We start from the raw sequence: 14,805 nt of genomic DNA, 5'->3' as shown, positions 1-14,805 counted from the left end.
ATCTTCTCTCCCTTTTAAATTTAGAGTTGACATCCAATATTATTTTATATTAGCTTCAGATGTACAGCATAATGCTTAGACATTTAAATAATTTACAAAGTGATCCCCCTGACTAGTACACACCTGGCACTGCACAAAGCCACTACCATATTATCAATTATGTTCCCTATACTCTACTTTATATCCCCACTACTATTTAATAACTACCAATTTGTATTTCTTAATCCCTTCTCCTTTTTTACCCTGTCCCTAAGCCCCCTCCCATCTATAACCCTGATAGATTCAGTGTCCATCTGATACTATATATAGTTATTACAGTATTATTGACTATATTCCTTATGCTATACCTTACATCCCCATGACTAGTGTGTAACAATCACTTTGTACTTCTTGATCCCTTCCCCTTTTCCACCCATCTCCCATTTGGCAACCATCAAAACGATCTCTATATCTGTGAGTTTGTTTTTGTTTCATTTGTTTGTTTATTTTGTATTTTAGATTGCACTTATAAGTGAAATCATATGGCACTTATCTTTCTCTGTCTGACTTACTACATTCAGCACAATATCCTCTAGGCTCGTCCATGTTGTTGCAGATGGCAAGATTTCATTCTTTTTTATGGAATATGTATATATTCCATTGTATATATGTACTACATTTTCTTCATTCATTGATCCATTCAGGGATAGCCAGTTGTACCTTCATATCTTGGCTCTTGTAAACAATGCTGCAATGAACATATGGATGAGCATGAAGTAGTATATTGGGTTTGTTCAGGTAAATACCCAGATGTGGGATTACTGAGTCCTTCTTTATCTCTCGTTATAGTCTTTGTTTTAAAGTCTGTTTTGACTGGTATCAGTATTGCTACCCCAGTTTTTTTATTTGTTTGTTTATTTCCATTTTCATGAAATATCTTTTTTCCATCTCTTTACTTTCAGTCTGTGTGTGTCTTTTGATCAGAAGTGAGTCTCTGGTAGGCAGCATATGTAAGAGTCTTGTTTTCTAATTCATTCAGCTCCCCAATTTTTTGATTGGAGCATTTAATCCATTATATCGAAAGTAATTATTAATTGGTGTGTACTTATTGCCATTTTATTATTTATTTATTTATTTATTATTATTATTTGTCTTAAAGAAGTCCCTCTAAAATTTCTTGTTATACTGGTTTGTTGGTGAGGAACTCCTTTAGCTTTTTCTTGTCTGGGAAGCTCTTTATCTGTCTATTGATTATAAATGATAGCTTTACTGGGTAGAGTAAACTTGGTTGTAGATACTTACATTACATTGACTATTTCCTGCCAATCCCTTCTGGCCTGCAAAGTTTCTGTTGAGAAATCAGCTGACAGTCTTATGGGAACTCCCCTGTAAGTAACTGCTTTTCTCTTGCTGTTTTTAAGAGTCTTTCTTTACCTTTAACCTTTGGCATTTTAATTATGATGTGTCTTGGTGTTAGTCTGTTTGGGCTCATCTGGTTTGGGACTCTGCACTTCCTGGACTTGTATATTTATTTCCTTTACCAGGTTAGGGAAGTTTTCCATCATTATTTCTTCAAATAGGTTCTCAATGTCTTGCTTTCTCTCTTCTCCTCTTTGTACGCCTATGATGCAAATATTGGTATACTTGATGTTGTCCTAGAGGTGCCTTAAACTCTCCTCATTTTTTTCTTCCCTTTTTGCTGTTCTGACTGGGTGCTTTCTTCTATGCTATTTTCTAAATTTCTGATTTGATCCTCTGCTTTATCTAATCTACTGTTGATTCTCTGTAATACATTCTTCATTTTCATTATTGTATTCTTTATTTCTGACTGGTTCTTTTTTATGTTTTTTTATCTCCATTTTTATGTTTCCTGTCTGTTTGTTCAAGTTCTCCCTGAGATCACTGAGTATCCTTATAACCAGTGTTTGGAACTCTGTGTCTGGTAGATTACTTGTCTCCATTTTGTTTAGTTCTTTTTATGGAGCTTTGTTCTGTTCTTTTATTTGGGACATGTTTCTTTGTCTCCCTATTTTTGTTTCCACCAGTGTTTGTGTCTATGTATTAGGTAGGGCTGCTATGTCTCCTGGTCTTAGTAGAGGGCCCTTATGTAGCGTGCTATGGGACTCGGCAGAGTAGTCTTCCTTGTCATTTGACACACAAACTCCACGTGTGTCCCTTGTGTGGGTTGTGTGTGCTCTCCTCTTATATTTGAGCCTTGGTTGCTGTTGCACATCACACTTGGATGTGGGACCAGCCTGTTTCTCATCTCTACCCCTCCTACCAGTCTCGAGTGGCTTCTTCTTCATGTCCTTAGTTGCAGGGCTTCAGTTCAGCAAGATTTCAGGCGATTCTCAATGATGGTTGTTTTGTAGTTTAGTTGTAATTTCGATGTGGTCATGAGAGAACGTATGCACATTTCTTACCTACTGCTCCATCTTGATTGGAAGCTCTCCTGATCCATGGAGATTCTGATTTGGCAGGTTTGGGATGCTATTTGGGAATCTGTGTTTGAAATTTCTCCTATAGGTTCTATGAACAGCCCTGTTCACAGAAGTTCAATTCACCTTCTTTTGAGTTGTTATATGGTTATGTTTTCAGTTTGCTGAACTCAATGTTATTATTTAAATTGTAACCTGAAGTTTTAAATTTTAACACATTTCTTTAAAAAGACTTTTTTTTTTTTTAATTAAATTTATTGGGGTGACAATTGTTAGTAAAATTACATAGATTTCAGGTGTACAATTCTGTATTACATCATCTATAAATCCCATTGTGTGTTCACCACCCAGAGTCAGTTCTCTTTCCATCACCATATATTCGATCCCCCTTACCCTCATCTCCCACCCCCCACCCCCCGCCCCCGTTACCCTCTGGCAACCACTAAACTATTGTCTGTGTCTATGAGTTTCTGTTTCTCATTTGTTTGAAAAAGACATTTTTTAAAGCTTATTTAAAGAGATTAATTTGTGACCATTTTCTTTGAAGGGTTTAATGTAGGGTTGCTCTGGCAAGAGCAATGGTTTAATGGAAATATACTGTTATATTTCTTCTATTCAAAGCCCCTTTTTTTTCTTTGCAGTCTTATGTTTCTGAATTTACATACCTATTATAGTTGAAGGTTATGTGTGAAGTAAACCCCTCCACTTTTCATTATTATTAAATCAATGGTGATTTTGACTTAGGGAAACAAACTATTCCCACCTCCTTGTGCCACTTCCCTCCGCCCCAAAATACAGAAACTCTGCATCAGATTTGTATTGGGGGTCAGAGTTATAGGAGCTGGATTTGGTGTGGCAACAGGGCCTCCTGAAAACAAGGTTAGTGGTCCAAGATGCTGCGTCTAGGAGGCAAGAGTGAAATCCAATCCAGGTAGATAACCAATTAGGTTATCACTCCAAGTAGAGAAAATATAAAAGAGGGAATGAGAAAGAAATAGGAAAACCAGATTGGGATGAGATACTATCAAGTGCAGAGAGGAAGCCTGAGCCTAAAAGAATATGCTGAATAGCTAAATATTTTTGAAGGAGGATTTTATCAGATACCCACAACCATAGCTCTGGATGAAAAGAGGGTCCTACTGTGCTTCAGGACTCTATTTTGTGCATTGAATTTGTGTAGATGTAGGAATTTGTGAATTGTACTGTGAATTTGAATAATTACCAGTCTCTTATATTTGTTGCATATAGAAACCAACCACTTGCAGTTAAAAGTATAATTGAACAGTATAGTGCTCAGATTCATGTATTTATGTATTGCCCTCACTTTTTAACAATAGAAGAGTTATAAAGTAAATGGTGGTTAACAAGTGAATCCTGAGCCAAAGGAAATTTGTTTTCTGTATCGCTGGTATTCTATTGGTGCAAGTAATTTTCAAATTCAAGTTGTTGCTTATGGCCCCTACAATCAATAGTATCTAGTGTTTCCACATAAAGAGAGAGAACAAATTATGCCCCCATCACCTTATTTTCTTTTTTTCCCTTATAGATTTTCACTACCCACATTAGTGCTGATTGACCTTTCATACCATATTTATCACATTACATAACATTTGGAATTGTGTTTACTCTGAAAAAATGAAAAGGTTTTGGAACTAAAGCACCTATCTAAGAAGAACACAAATAATGTTTATGCCTGTAGTGGGAGAAACATGTAATAAAAAAAAAAAAAGAAAACTTAGATAAATTTGTAGCAAGGCTTTGATTTTTATAATAGGAAGAAATAGCCTGACTTACTGTATTAAATTCTATAGTCTAGGTTGGGTTTTCAGTGTTCTTTAATTCTAACCAAAATAGATTTTTACTTTAGAGGGAAAATATGACAAGGAAAAAAATTAGAAAAAGTGTTGAATTTCCCTAAGATTCTCTTAAGAAAAAACGATGTTTTTTTGGCTGGCTAGTGTTTTCTCCCCCTCTTTCTCTCTTTCTATGTGTGTGTGTAGCTTGTTCCTTATTTAGTAGATAAGGAAATAATGTGTTTTTGATGAATTATGGTTATTGTAAGAACTGTCATTTCTATGTACCATTTCAGTTATAATAACAGTTTATGTGATTCATAAAATTAAATGATTTTTTAAAAACCACTTGTGTATATGATTAAAATTTTCCATATATATAAAAAACAGGAATACATTGCTTTTATCAACTTTTCTTAAATTTTGTTCACTTTATCTCTTTAAGTTGTGAAGTGACTTGCCAAGTACATTTTTTTTTACAAAATTTATAATCGTCTGATGTGAATAAAGTAGACAATAGAGATTTGGCAAGTGTATACAATGTGTTAATTAATAAGACATTTCACTGTAACATACATGTGACTACAGAATAGATCCTTTAGTGAAGTTACTAAGATTCTAATTAATTATTTGCCTGTTTGCTATGTAGAATATTTGAATACCAAGTAAATGCTCTAGCTAGTAACTATTGCTCTTTAAAAAACAGATATACTTACTTCTCTTTATTGATTTATTTATTTTCAAAATTTAGTTATTTTGTTAAAAGTTTTTATTCTAATGTTTGGCATTTCCAACAAAGCTCTCTTAGGTTCCAAAATTTATGAAGCGGTAGTAGCATATGACTCAGAGCTCTCAGAAAATTTGAAAAGAAAAACTGAGTAAAAAAACTATTTTTTGTTAATGGATTGACAGAAGTAGCAACAAATTAGCAGGTCAATTTTGTGATGTGATTCTGTGAGTTATTTCTAAGAAACAAAGCTCTCATGATTCTGATGCTTGTGGCATAAATGAAAAGGTAAAAAGGGTATTGGAATGTTGATTGTAGTGATTAACCCTGATTATTAAGATAATATAGGGGTGCCTTCATATCCACAAAATAACTTGCTGCAATTTTAATTGGGATTGCATTGAACCTATATATTAAGCCAGGAAGAACTGACATTTTGACAATATTGAGTCTTTCTATCTATGAACATGGGCTATCTCTCCATTTATTTAGTTCCTCTTTGATTCATTCATCAGAATTTTGAAGTTTTCTACACAGATCTTCCTTTACATATTTTGTTAGATTTATACTTAAGTATTTCATTTAGGGGGGTGCTAATATAAGTGGTATTGTATTTTTAATAGTAAGTTACACTTGTACATTGATGATGTTTAGGACAGCAATGGACTTTTGTATATTAGCCTTGTATTTAGAAATCTTGCTATAATTATTAGTTAGTTCCAGGAGTTATTTATTTTTATTTTTATTTTGGATTTTCTACATAGATGATTATGTGAAAAGAGTTTTATTTTTCCCTTCCCAATTTGTATACCTTTTCTTGTCTTGTCTTGTCTTGTCTTACTGCATTAACTAGTACTTCCAGGATGATGTTGAAAAGGAGTGGTGGGAGTGGACACCCTTGTCTTGTTTCTGATCTTCACATTTCTCACCATTAAGTATAATGTTAACTGTAGGGTTTTGTTTTGTTTTAAATAGATATTCTTTATCAAATTGAGGAAGTTCTCCTTTATTCCTAGTTTACTGAGAATTTTTGTTATGAATAGGTGTTGGATTTTGTCAATTGCTTTTTCTACATCTGAAATCATCATGTGAATTTTCTTTTTTAAATCATATTGATGTAATGGACAGTATTGGGATTCAGATGTTGAACCAGCCTGTATAATTGGGGTAAATCCCATGAAGCCATGGTGTATAATTCTTTTTATATGTTATTGGATTCAATTTGCTAACATTTAGCTGAGAAATTTTGCATCTAGGTTCATGAGATATATTGGTCTGTAGTTTTCTATTCTTGTAATGTCTTTGTATGGTTCTGATATTAGCATAATGCTGGCCTAGTAGAATCAGTTAAGCAGTATTCCCTTTGCTTCTATCCTGGAAGAGATTGTAGAGAACTGGTATAATTTCTTCCTTACATATTTGGTAGAATTCACCAGTGTACCCATTTGTACATGGTGCTTTCTGTTTTGGAGGTTATTGATTATTGGTTTAATTTCTTTAATAGATATAGGCTTGTTCAGGTTGTTAATTTCTTCTTCTGTGTGTTTTAATAAATTCTTCCAGGCTTACCCAAAATCAAGGAACACAGACCCACCTTTCCTGTGGAAGGAGTGGCAATATCACATTCAGAGAAGAACATGTGAAATGAAACATCTGGTAGCCAACTTGGAAAATACAATCTACTTAAATTTAGAGATATTTGTAAAGTCAATAACCCTAACTTTCAGTGATTTAATGCCAAAAAAAAAAAAAAAAAAGAGACTTCTTCCTTTTGCTCTGGGTTCAAGGTTAGTGAATGTTTGTTATCACAGCATAACCTAGGTATTCCTGCCTGATCTATAAGGACATAATTTAAATGGTTAATTGTATCTACACTATTTTAAAAGACATTTAGTAGTCTATGTAATTATTTATTTCTCCAGAGGTAGTAATTTTTGATTCTTCTAGAATATTCTTTTTGAATTTATTTTCATGTCTCTAAATAACATGCTTGTATTGCTACTTCTTGTTTTCTCAATTTTAGGCATTATCGTTAATTTTCCACTAACGACAATGATTTACCTTTCTTTAATCCCCTTCCCCAAACACATAAATATGCATTCCCAACCCCCATCATTTAATAAAGTTGCACTATAATTTTACTCAGATCAGTATATTAGTAAATATTATATTATATTATTATATATTATAGATTATGTATACTATTGAGATCTGAGCCACTTAGTAAACTATGATTACTTTCCCTTTCTGCAGCACTTTTAATTTTGGAAAAACTTTTCCACAAACGCAAAAGTGCATGCAAGTGTACAATTCAAAGCAAACATATATGTAACAATCAGCCAGAATATTGCAATTACTTCACTTACACATCTCTTTCTTATTTCTAAAAACAATCATTATATTGATAGTGATAATCACGTCTCTGCTTTGCTCTATAATTTTTGCCACCTAATATGCATTCATAAACACTAAGCCTCTAGTCTTGCCTGTTTTTGAATTTTATGTGAATGGTATTACATATTTATTCTTTCGTGTCTAGCTTCTTTTGCTCAACATTATGTTTGTGAAATGCATCCATGTTGTTTTGTGTAGCTGCCATGTATTAATTTTTATTGAAACATATATTTCATTGCATGAATATATGTCAATTTCTTTATCCACTCTATTGTCAGTGTACATTTAGGTTGTTTCTTAGTTTTTACTATTGTCAATAATGTCATTAGGAATATTCTTATACATGTTTTCTGGTGTATATATGCACACATTTCTATGGACCATATTTCTGTGGGTGGAATTACTGGGTCAAAGGATATCTATATCTTCAATGACAAGCTATTTTTTAAATTGGTTGTATTAGTTTATACTTCCACCAGTATTGTGTGTAAGTTCTTGTTACTCCATATCTTTGCCGATATTTGTTACTGTTAATCTTTGAAATTCTTGCCAGTCTAGTGGGTGTGAAATTGTTTAGTTTGAATTTCCTAAATCTATAATTATGATTTATCTATTTATATAGATTTTTTAAAAATTTCTTTCAATATTGTTTTATCCTTACTATATTCTCAAGAGGATTAGACTTCTGCCAAAAATAGTGAATGAAATTAAAAATCAATCAACAATTAATTTTTCCTGTATTAGCTTTAAAACAAACATTTGATTGAACTGTACTGCCAAGATACGAGTATTTTGGAAGTCTGTCTACACAATTACTAGTGACCTTAACTTCCAGAGCATGTAGGTTAATTGTATGTAAGTGACAATAGAAATTTTGGTTTGTTTGGAATATTTTGTACTTATACAGGCTTGTGGTCTTTTTCAAAATGTTCTGGGCTTGTTTAGCCATTATAACAATCATTCTCTGGGACCTTTAGTATTTCTGTGTCTAACTGTAAAAGAAAATGACAGATTTTACTTGAGGAACCTCATTTATTTATAAACAGTCAATTTTGTCCTTTCATTTGAGCTTAAAAATGCTTCTGTATTTTATGTGCTTCCTAATGGTGAAAGGATAGAACTCCTACCTTTTTGGTCTAGGGGTAAATACCCAAGTGGCCAGTGCAAGTCTGGCATTTTATTACGATCTGATATTTGAATTCTAAAAATGTCTGCATTGTTCTATATTATATAGAGATTTTAAATACAATAATACTATATAGAACTCTTTATGAATTATATTACATAATTTGTACCCTTTTAGTAAGATATTTGAACATAACTGAAGTTTTAGAAAGATAAGTTACACTTAAACTATGACTTTTTCTCCACCAGTGATAGCACTGAGAATACCTTTCTTTCTTTTTTTTTTTTAACCTGAAGTGGAAAAGTATGGACTTTATATTCAGAAGACCAGAGTGCTGCTAATTGCCAACTTTGCACTCTTGGGCAAGTCATTTTTCTATTGTCTGAATGTTTCTGTCTCCTCAAAATTAATATGTTGAAATTCTAATGTCTGATATGATGGTATAAGAGGGGCCTTTGAGGGAGGAGATTAGGTCATGAGGGCTCTGCCCTCATGAATGGGATTAGTGCCCTTATAAGAGATGCAGAGAGCTTACTAGCCTAGCCCCCTTTCTCCCATGTAAAGATACAACATGAAGTTTGCAGACTAGAAAAGGGCCCTCTCTCCATTATGCTGGTAACTTGATCTCCGTCTTCCAGCCTCCAGAACTGTGAGAAATAAATTTCTGTTGTTTATAAGCCACCCAGTGGTATTTCTGATAGCAGAAGTGGGTTTTTTAAATAGCAACCTGAACAGACTAACACACCATTTAATCTCATCTGTAAAATGGAAATTATAGTAACCCTTCACAGAGTTGTTTTGATAATGAATGTGGAAAAGGTGCTTTGTTAAACTGCAGTGGATCTAGTTTTTCTTTATTCACCATTGTTCCTGAGACTTGAGTCTGATTATTAAGGATTTTTCTAGGGTCAATAAATAGAAAATCCAATCCAAACTGGCTTCAGATAAAAAGGGAGTTTATTGGCTCACATGACTCAAAAATTCCAGAGGAGTATCTGACTCGGGAGCAGTTTGGTCAAGGGCTGAAATGTCAGGACCCACCATCTATCTCTTCAGCCTGCTTTCTTGTATAGTCACTTCATTTTACTTTCATGTGATATCAGTATGGCTGTCAGGAGCATTAGACCTGTAGCCTCCTGTTCTCAACTCTATTGAAAAAGAGCATAGCACTTTCAGAGTTTCTGCACAAACCCTAAGATTTACTTTAAATTGGACCAGTTTGAGAGACATGCCCATCCCTGACATGGCCTGATTTGATCATGAGGCTAGAGGGACTGAACCACCACGAATCACATAGTCCATTCCTAGAGCCTGAATAGGACCCCTGAACTACAAGTATCAGGAGTGGCAAAGGATTTGGGGTGTTACAACCAAAAGAATGGGGGTGCTTTCTAGATGCTTAAAAAAAAAGTCCATTTATTTTAGCTTTTACTTCCCTTGCCTCTGAGGTCAAATTCATAAAATCCTCTTTGAATCCGAAGTCCATAAGTTTGGTACTTATGTTTTCTTCTATACAGTTTATTGTTTTAGGTCCTGTGTTTAGGTCTTTGAGCCATTTTGAGTTAATTTTGGTACAACTGTGACAGATAGCAGTCCAATTTCATTCTTTTGCACATGGCTTTCCCATTCTCCCAGCACCATTTATTGAAGAGGCTTTTCTTTACTCCATAGTATGTTTTTAGCTCCTTTGTTGAAAATTATCTGTCCATATTTATGTGGGTTTATTCCTGGGTTTTGAATAAAGAAGTTGTGGTATATATACACAATGGTATACTACTTTGCCATAAGAAAAGATGAAATAGTGCCATTTGTTACAAAATGGATGGATCTTGAGATTTTTATGCTGAGCGAAATAAGCCACGCAGAAAAAGTCGAGAATCATATGATTTCATTGATATGTGGGATATAAAACTGAAAGCAACAAAGGAACAAGACAAATGAATAAAGAAACAGAAACTCACAGACACAGGCAATAGTTTAGTGGTTACCAGAGGGGAAGGGGGGAAGGGAGTAGTAGAAAAGGGTAAATGGGGTCAAATATATGGTGATGGAAGGAGAACTGAGTCTGGGTGGTGAACACACAATATAGACGATGTATTACAGAATTGACCACTTGAAATGTATGTAATTTTACTAACCATTGTCACTCCAATAGATTTTAATTAAAAAAAAAAGAAGCTCATTAATGTTCCTAAGAGGATGTCATTTTATGCTTAGTTTTCCCTCCTCAGGAGAGATATAGTTACATGCCCTATTCACGGAAGAAACATTGACTTTTTGTTTTAAAATATTCTTCTCCCTCCCTTTGTTTATCTGAAGCTCATAATTATAACATGCTGTATGTCTTTCCTTTCTTTCTGGCAACCAATTTCCCCCCATCTGTTTTTTATTGAATGATCTATGGGAAAGCCACATTTTCCTATCTGGGAAAGCTTGAGGAGCTGTTTTCCATGTCTTTGTGCATTCTGTTTAATACATTCCTATTTTTAGATTTTTTGGGAAGATTTATAGCTATGATTGGTAACCAGTATTACCTCTTAAAACTCTTCTTTAGATAATTTAAAGTTCCATTTATTCTTGAGCTCTTTCCCACGGACTTAGGACATCATTTTAAATGTATAAAACTTTAGCTGATGTACATAATGCTGGTTAATATTTTATTACCATAATATGAGTGAGTGTAGTTTTCTCTACCTAATTCCATTTACATTTACTTATTTTTATACTAATTAATATTAAGTGTGGAGAAATAAAACTTAAATAACATGCTTTTTTTCTTTTTTGCCTGAATAAGTCCAAAACTGATGTTAGGTAGTCTCTAAAATTTTGAGATATTGGATTTATCAGGGAAAAAAGAAAAAGTAATTCAACTTTAAATCTTGTATGCTGTTATATAGCATATTATTTTCAAATGATAAAGCTGAAGAATTCGATTTTAAAAACAAGCATTGGGATTTTTAGACTCTATCACAGTATGTTTTTATTGTTGTTGAATTTTCCTGGAAGATAGCAATATAATTAGATCATCAATGATAATACTTTTCTTGTAGTGCAGTTTCAAATCCTTACAAGGGAAAATTTTGGGTGCTTTGTTTTTGACTAGATTTGTGTTTTGATTTGATAATCTCACTCAGTAATTAATGCTCTTTTAATTACATTAAGTGTTTATAATTAATAAATCCATAAATAGCTCAGTGATCAAAATAATTTCCATTTTGTAGTAACATAATCTTAATTTTTATTTTACTTCATTGAGTTGAATTCATGTAGTTGTCTCTTCAAGATCAAATTAGTAAGCAGGCCCTTTCATTTAATTTGGTTTTGCTACCATATGCTTAGCACATATAAATAAGTAAAGGGCATCTACCTAGGTAACTTATTATGGGCATAGGAGATAACATATGAGATGAAAACTCTAGGTCCCCCTCTCAACACACTGTAAGATTCTCTGGCAAAAGGGTAGGAGAAAAAATTTGAAAACTTCTCTGGAATTTACCTTATCTAAACATACTACTTAATAAGAATCAGATGCTGTGAGCTGCTTCTATACTATTGATTTCATATACTTTGTTTATAAACCTGGTTCCAACAATTCCTATCATGTGTACTTGTGGGTTTACTTAATTTTTTTGTTCTCATTTTCCCCATCTCTAAATGGGCATTGTGATATTGCAAATTCCTAGTGCTGTGGCTGGGATGAAAGGAGTCACACCTATATTGTACTGAGAAGAGATAGGAAGTATCTGTAAATGTTGACCATTATTATGGAATGGAGTAGAGCATGGAAGGTAAAGCCAAAGCTCTGGAGTCAAACTTGTTTGATCCTTTCCTGGTTCTACCTTTGGACAAGCTATTTAATATCACTGAGCCATAATGCTCTCATTTGTATAATTGACATATTGATGGTACCAAAGTCAGAGGTTTGCTGTGAGTTTAAATAGAATAATATATAAAGCACTTAGAATATGCCTGGGGCATGTAAGCACTCAACAAATAGAACCTACTATTATTACTAACAACATCTGTGTTGGATTATAAACTCTGAAGTACACATAGAAGACATTTACTTAATTCAACTTTCATAGATTCTAAAAGAGAATCTCTGTGGATAAATACTTCCAAGTAATAGGTCTTAAATTTGGATCAGCTGTGTTTTATTTTTTTCTCTCCATCACCCAGTATTCTGTTAAGTGGTTGAATTTTTCTAACAAAAAATAAGTAAACACATATGTACTAAATATGAAACAGTGAAGTAGCAAAGCCCTATGTTAGACTAGGCTCAGCTCTGAAAGAAAGTGGATCCTAAATCATATAAATTCTTTGTTTCAAAAGGCAGGAAATAACCAAAGAGGAAAATGAGTTTTATGGAATAAAGGAGTAGAAGAGAGTCACAGAGAAATCCCTTATTACATATAACAGTATATTCACCCAAGAGTCACTCTCTCTGCACAGCATACTACTGTATATGGTCAAAAACATTACAAATATTTGTATTGGACAGCCTAACTTTTGTAGCTTCTGGTTGTATATTGGTGCAAAAGTATCTAGAAAGAGAAAAAAGAAATATGAGGCACTAGACCCATACTTTGTTATCTGAACTTTGAGCAACGGCAGACTTTTATTTTTTCAATTGATGTCTCAGCATTGGTATCAAGAAAATGACATTCTCAATAGGAATTAGCAACTGTTGGGATACATAACTAGAGCAAGATCAGAACCAGGATAGTAATATGACCCAAATTATTAATGATCAAGGGCTTTATAATCTACAACGGGCACTCTGCCCAATGATTTAGACATATGATTCCATTTAATCTTCACTTCAAACCTTTAGACACGATTATTGTCAGTCTCATTTTATAGTAATTTTTTCAGTGTTGTTTCAAGGTTAGGAATGGTAGAGCTGGGGTAAAAATTCAGGCATTCTGAATCTAGAATCCATGATTTCATAGTTGCTCCATACTCCATATCAATCTAACATAGAAAAGAAATTTGCAATTATAAAAAGCACACTGTAGTTATAGCCATGCTTAAGTTAATTGGTAATAAACTACTTAGAATTAACTTTACAATGGACGTTAAGTACTTCTTGAATGAATCCCTGTATGGTTGTTATAAAGTCCTGAATTAAAAACACTGTCAGCCAACTAAACAGGGAGAACTAGCAACTCTGCTAGCCTGAGGTTGTGGTCCCATTCAGGGTAAATAGTGGGCTGATGGAGTAGCTGGGGGACTTCTAGGAAGTGAACCAGTCATAGGGTTTGATAAGCTCTCCACATATTCCAAGTTGACCAGAGGCTTCTGTCTTCTGACGTAAAGACAGAAATGAGCCTAAGGCACCTATGTATCCCTGGCTGATAGAATATCACATGCATAGAAAAGACGCAAGAGAGCTTGGTGGAAAGTAAAAGCAGAGACTGGCTTGAAAGTGGCTTGAATTTTGAATGTTCTCTCCAGGCCACACAAAGATCCATCCAAAAGAGCAGAGAGCCTTACTAGCTTGAGGTCCTTGAATATAACTTGTGAAAAATCTTTGAATGAACACTAAGCTATGGGAATACATCTGTGATTCCTGGGATACCAGGCTTAAAAAATAAAAACAAGGAGAAAAATAAAAAAGAATGAATAGACACATTATGACTGAGACACACTTCACAGAGTTAGTCTAGGCTAGTTACTAAATAATCAGCAACAACCCTCATAGAGTAAAATGATAAGTCAGAGTTGCTACAACATATTATCTAAAATGTCCAGTGTTCAATAAGAAATTGCAGTATATGTAAGAAAACAAGAAAGTATGATCCTTACCCAGAAATTCTTGGAATTTCCGCAGAATTTGTATTTATCTTACAAATACTTTAAGCAACTATGATGACAATACCAAAAGACCTAAACAAAACAATGCTTATAGAAAGAAAGTAGAGAATGATGCAATAAAATATGATGCTATAGAAATTATAAAAAATAACTAAATTGAAATCCTGAATTGGAAAAGTATAGTAAGTGAATTGAACATTTTACTAATGGGGTTCAATATCAGGTTTGATATGGCAGAAAAAAGAATCAGTGAACTTGAAGATAGATCAATGGAAGTTATCTATTCTGAAGAACAGAGAGAAAAATAATTGCAGAGATTGAACAGAACCTTAGAGAACTGTGGAACAACATAAAGCAAAGCACACATGTAATGGGAGTCCTAGAAAAAGAGATGATAAAGAGACAGAAATAACATTTGAAGAAATAATGGCTGGTAAAAATGGTTAACCTACAGAGTCAAGAATTGCAACAAAAGCCAAGAAAAATAAGCATAAAAACTTATAGGCCTAAACATATCACAGTAAAGCAAGC

Source organism: Rhinolophus sinicus, linkage group LG04, assembly GCF_036562045.2.
Source record: "Rhinolophus sinicus isolate RSC01 linkage group LG04, ASM3656204v1, whole genome shotgun sequence".
Lineage (NCBI taxonomy): Eukaryota > Metazoa > Chordata > Mammalia > Chiroptera > Rhinolophidae > Rhinolophus > Rhinolophus sinicus.
Note: the sequence above shows the minus strand (reverse complement) of the source record.